Source organism: Frankliniella occidentalis, unplaced genomic scaffold, assembly GCF_000697945.3.
Source record: "Frankliniella occidentalis isolate FOCC.00 unplaced genomic scaffold, Focc_3.1 Scaffold179, whole genome shotgun sequence".
Lineage (NCBI taxonomy): Eukaryota > Metazoa > Arthropoda > Insecta > Thysanoptera > Thripidae > Frankliniella > Frankliniella occidentalis.
In genome coordinates, this window is record NW_026267305.1 from 68,174 (window position 1) to 74,341 (window position 6,168).

At 46.3% G+C, this 6,168-nt stretch overlaps 1 protein-coding gene across 1 annotated transcript in view; it reads right to left on the bottom strand.

The window, feature by feature from the left end:
- LOC113211838 (juvenile hormone esterase-like) overlaps nt 1-6,168 on the bottom strand; it is an 84,798-nt gene that overhangs the window by 15,633 nt on the left and 62,997 nt on the right. The window lies entirely within an intron of this gene.

Sequence of the window (6,168 nt, forward strand, 5' to 3'; positions counted from 1 at the left end):
GACAGACAGACAGACAGACAGACAGACAGACACAGAGGCGATGGCATAAGCCCGCTTATATAGCTTTTAAGCAAAAGAGCGGGCTAAAAAGGCGACCGGGCTCCCCCGGTTTTAGGGGGCCTGGATCCCCCGGGGGCCAGACCAAACTAGTGCTATGTTCAATCAAGACAAGAACTCATGCTTACTCCACGATTTGTGGAGCGTGGCATACGTCTTCGTGAGCGTAAACTCTGGCAGGTCAGGAGAAGGGAGCCCACGTGAAAATAATTATTTTTATTCTGTCTTGGCGTTTGCTTCACTCGCGAGTTAACATGTCATGTTCTTATTTCTTACTTCAACTCGGACTGAACTGTATCCAAAGTAGCAAAACATACTAGGCTAGTAATGCTGTAAGTTCATCTGTATCTGTAAATGAGTTTGATGCACTGGATCGACCTTTTCTTCTAGCAATAAATAGTATAAAATTCACAATTTTATGTTGCCCAAACATTTCGCTCGACTCGCTCGTGAATTTAGCATTTACCTATCCAACCTTATTGACAGTTTTAACAACAAAGACTCGCTTAAGCGGGTCTTTTTCCCAGACTTTTCATTATTTTCGGAACAGTCAGTGTAATTCAATTTCCAAATGACAAAAATTGAAAAATTAGAATAATTGCATCTTGTGGGTAGGCAACTTTTGTAACTTTGGTTCGCTAAACCCCAGCGGGGTAGGCAACCAACAGAGCACGGGGCCCCTGACCTCCCCATTCCGTCACTGGCAGGCTGCGCGGTATCTCACGAAACACTGTTCCGCTGCGACGCGCCTCCTGGCGCACCGCACATATAGCTAGGCCTGCAGCGCTGACACCCGACCCCCCCTGCTGGCCGGCCCGCCAGGCGCTCTGCGGGTCGTGCGGAGCGCGTTGCATAGGTAAATATATCACGTGATTTCTAGAATATGCCTGGACCAATTTATTTGAAACGTGGCATGTGGACTGTTAATGGACTACTCTCGGCGTCGGTCTTGTCAAATCGGTCCCGAAACTGTCTGGCGCGATCAGGAGCACAAAACTACCTTTGGCAAATGTGGCGAACAAGAACTTTTAAACAAAGCAACCTTTCGGAGGAAAACGACGTAGTGTTCTAGACCTACCCTTTCTCTGCCACGCATTAAAATCTGAAGTCTATATCTAGAACGGTACGACTGAATTTAGGGAAACGGTGAACCTCTGCACGGCCGCTTGCCGACGCTCCGGTCTCTCCCAGGCCCGCTATCAGCGGTAACTTAGGTAGTGGATGAGGTACAATATAATTAGTGGCAAATCGTTCGCACGCGATGCCGCTTTGCACACGTCTACTTATGGACCAAATAAAGAATTTGACCCGCAGAGGCATAAAAAATTTCCCTTCGGGAAAATTTTACAGGCCTTCAAAATTACGATTGCGCCTTACGGGAGGTCCGGGTAGGCAACCCATCGCACACCCGCCGCGTTTTCGCGCCTCCGGCACCCTTAAACGCTAATAGCTCGGCCAAAAATGCATATTTTTGGGTAAAACAAATGACACAATTGGAATCAGCACCCCAAAAATAGTAGAAATTTACACTGACATCGCAAACATCGACCAAGAAACGGAAATTTGAATTTTAGGGGGTAGGGGTAAAAACCACCCTAAAATCCAATCCTAAGGGATGAAACTTCGAGAGCTTCGGGAAAAAATGTTCTGATGGGTCTGGACAACAAGTATGCGAAGTGCCTTGCTTTCATCTCAATTTGCAGTTTTGCTTTAGCGTACCGCGGCCGCTACCGGGCTGCCCGGCCGGCGCGAGCCTGGCGGCCGTTTCTGTCACTTTGAACTTCAATTACTCGATGTTCTGCCGCAGCAATCGCAAATATTTTAGTATGAGCGTGTTTCCCAGGCTTTTCTTCCCCGGATCCAACACTTTTTACGAGTCCAGGTGCCATTGAGGGTAGTTCCAGGGCCCTTGAACGCGGCTATGTCGTTAAGCACGACATTTCATCTTTGGTCTTACTTCCCGTCCGATCTATGATACTTAGAGTCGCGTTCGGCAGCTAGAAATGATCCTTGAAACCTCCACTTTCAAATAAAAAAAACGTCTATCCAAAAATATGCATTTTTGGCCGAGATATTGGCGTTTAAGGGTGCCGGAGGCGTGAAAACGCGGCGGGTGTGCGATGAGTTGCCTACCCGGACCTCCCGTAAGGCGCAATGGTAAGTTTGAAGGCCTGTAAAATTTTCCCTAAGGGAAATTTTTGATGCCTCTGCGGGTCAAATCCTTTATTTGGGCCTGCTTATCGGATCTCTTGTGTAAAGGAAGAATAGCTCTATTCGTCTAATCATTCCCGGCGCACACACATTTACCATGTTTACACTGGCCATATAAACGATACCTCAGTGGTTGCCTTAGGTTGCCGGTCACCCGGGGTCACCCCATTCTTGAAGACAAGCGCATCCACAGACAGGAGGGTATGAAAGGCGGGACACGGACCACGCCCTCGCGCAGGCCCTGCTAATGACCCGCCAGTCAGGCGGGCGCGAGGCTGCTCGCAGCTCCAGTGACCGCCACCTCGTCGAGCGCCAGGCTACCGAATATGTCTTATCCCTGCAAGCGGGTACCAGCCAGTCCCACTCAATGATGTAAAAGGATTTGTCCAGGACGATTTTTAGCCCGCTCTTTTGCTTAAAAGCTATATAAGCGGGCTTATGCCATCGCCCCTGTGTTATGGTTCAACACCACCTGTTGAGCAGCTCCACACCCACGCCCGGGTACCAGGGCAACAATAGACACGTTGTTCTCTGAGTAGTCGGCCGCCCGCGCGCGCTGCCCAGCGCCCACGCCAAATAGTGATTTAACTGCCCGTAACGTTACCGGTGAGGTAACGTAAAGTAACGGTAAAGTACGGCACTGTACCCAACACCCGGTAAAGTTGGTAATCTTGGTAAAGTGCGGTTGCCTACCTACAAGGAGAAAAGCACTGCAACCTCACTTAAATTGACCTGAAAGTCAAAATACAAGTGCTCTCATGTCGCCGAAAACACTTTGTATCGTATTCACCCCACGTCTAAACGTACGGGTGAGTGATGTTAACACATAAGCACACCCACAAGCAGCCTAGGAAACGCCCAAATCAAACCGAAAACCCATTTTTTTCGAGGAATTCCGGTGTTTTTGCGGTATTATGTCGAGTGCTTTTAATCGAGAAGGTATTTTTGGCCTCATTGTTGTAGCCGACCCTGTTTCAAAGGTATTTTGGCTTGATCGTATGCACTGAAGCAGATGGATGCGTCCAAAACAGTCGTAAAACGGACGCCTTTGGTAAAACTTATCACCAGGATAGGTAGCTTGCACTAAAGTGGTAGTGGCATTTCATCTTAGTCGAAGGATCTTTCGGACTTAAGATCCACGTTGCAGTATTATTTAAAAGTGTTCTGTTTTTAATGATACAGTGCTAAATTTTTCGATATTTTGCACCCTTAAGGCATAAACTTGCATTAAGAAATGGAAAATTGGCCTGAATCACTGTAAAATCAAACTTTACCAACTTTACCGCACTTCACCGTACTTTACGTAAAGTAAAGTCCACTTTTAACTTTACCGGTATTTTTAAAACACTAACGCCAAAAATTGGGTTCAATTATAAAAGGAATGATTAAGAGGCGATTCACAAAAATATCACGCAATAAGATACATTAGGGATAAGAACAATACAGCGAGCAGGCATCGGATACCTACATGGCGTCTGAAATCCGAAAGCGTATTGGAGTAAGAGGGTACTGGCGCCGCGCGACTTTCCCACTCGCACCATCGCTTTCGGACGCCCGCTTTCGCATGCCCGCTCGCTGCAGAGCTCTCAAATATATAGCGCATTTTCTCACAAACCTACGTGCAGTAATATGTTCATAAATTATAAGTCACAAAAACAACAATATATAAACAAAAACAGCCTTGGAGTCATTTTTCTTTTAATCATTGGCTGAGCGATAGCGAAGCCTATTACTCCAGTGATGATCAAAAAGTTTCGCGTCTGTCTGTCTGGCTGGCTGTCTGTGCGCACGATAACTCGAGAACGAATTGAGCTAGCGACCTGGGATTTTCAGGGTCGTTTGGTGTTATAAAAAGACAGATCGAGTTCGAAGAAGAGCATTCTAGCTCGAAAATTGGATTTAAAAAAATTCTAAAACCACAGGTCCCCAAGATGGAATTTTTTGAAATACTTTTTGACTCTTTCCTAAGGGGTAACTCATTAAAGTAGAGTCCTCTGACTGAAAATTTCGTCTATTTGGCTCTATCTTCAACCGTTTAGGCACCAGAGGGATTTTCCTACACGACAATGACCGCAAAACATTTCTGTTTTTTCTCAGATATTTGATGGTCTCCGGTAGGGTAACTCGTTAAAATGAAACCCTGAGGAACAAAATTTGTGACTTTTGGGGCTGAATGCCTACTTACGCCTAGGTAGATGTATGCCAGGCGCGTCGCAGCGTAACAGTATTTCGTGAGATATCGCGAAGCCTGTCACGTGAGACGTGGTCTGGCGTACATCTATCTTGTGAAATGTTGCTCGAAACTGTGGAATAGGAAATTTTCTTAACGACGGGTCCGTTTATGGTTAACAAGAATTGTTGACGTTATTTTTGGTTCCCTAACGGCTAACTGGAGAAAGTAGACTCCTGTGGTCTAAAATTTCGTCCGTTTGGCTCTATCTCTCACCGTTTAGGCGCTAGAGGGAGTTTCTCTCACAAAAGTGGCCTAAAAATGGATATATTAATGTTAAAGAATTTTTGATGGTTTCCTAAGGGGTACCTTAAAGAAGAGTTCCGTGGGCTACAATTTCGTCCGTTTCGCTCTATCTCTCACCGTTTGGGCGCTAGCGGGAGTTTTACTTTTTAAAGTGGCCTAAAAATAAATACACATCATTTTAACAAAATATTTGATGGTCTCCAAAGGGGTATCATGAAAGATGAACCCTCTGGGATAAAATGTCGTCCGTCTGGCTCTCACTGTCAACAAAAGGGAGTTTTTCTTACCAAAATAGCCAAAACAGAAATATTTTTATTTTTTCAGGAGTACACTTCTGTCTGAGAAGCGAGGGGTCCCCCACTCGTCAACTCGTTGTACACTTGGCCGCGCCCAACTCGCGCCTAACTCGCGTTCAACTCGCGACAACTCGCGAAAACCCACGAAAACTCGCGAAAACTCTCGTGAAAATCGCGAAAACTCGCGCCAAAATCGCGCAAAACTCTCTAAAAATTGATCCCAACTCGCGGCGTACTCGCAGCAACTCGGCAACTCGGCAACTCGTTGTATACCTATTTTAGAAGTGGGGGACCCCTCGCTGGGAAATATGCCGTCAGTTCAAAATTTTCTTCTAAGCAGAAGAGTGGGCTTTTTTTTATGGTGGCACATCATTAATAAAACGTGTACACTTCCACGCAAAAAAAAAACAACAAAAAAACACAAAAACACATTTTTCTTTTGTTCGAACACGTTTGGAGTCATTCAGAGTATGCCTGGAAGTATATTTAACTTATGTACCTTTTCATAGGTGTGTTATTGGATTCATAGGCTAACATCACATCAATAACTTAGAAGGGATTTGGCATAACTTGCATGTACTAACTGCGGCACACACAGCCAAAGATGTTCAGCGTATGAAAAGAATTCTTTGTTGAGTTTTGATTAGGAAGTAGACAGAAAAGAGATCTGGCAAAAGGATGGTTCAAAGCGAGCCGTCACTCAAACCGGCCGAAGGCCCGTTTTCGGATAAAAGATGTATTACACCATGAAAATTCAGAAGGGACGGGCCGAAGGCCGAAGGCCCGTCCCAAACGCGGCCGGCAGGCCAAGCTGGGCCCGCTCCCTGCCGAACCGAGTTGCCGGTGGAGCGAAGCGGAGCTGACAACTTGGTTTGGCGGAAGAGCGGGCCCAGCTTGTTAATTATACCACCAATATGCTCGTATCTCTCCGCTGCTACCGAAATGTTGATCGAAGTTGTAGGCCAATTTTGAAGCAAAAATTAAGCATGTGACACCGGGCTGACGTCACAGACCCTTCGCCACAGAGGCTGTGCCTAAGCTCATGCGAGCTGTGCGGGGACGAGGGACAGCAAAGCGATAGCCCGCCCGACGAAGAATGCAGAGTACGGCAAACTGGCGTGGATCGAG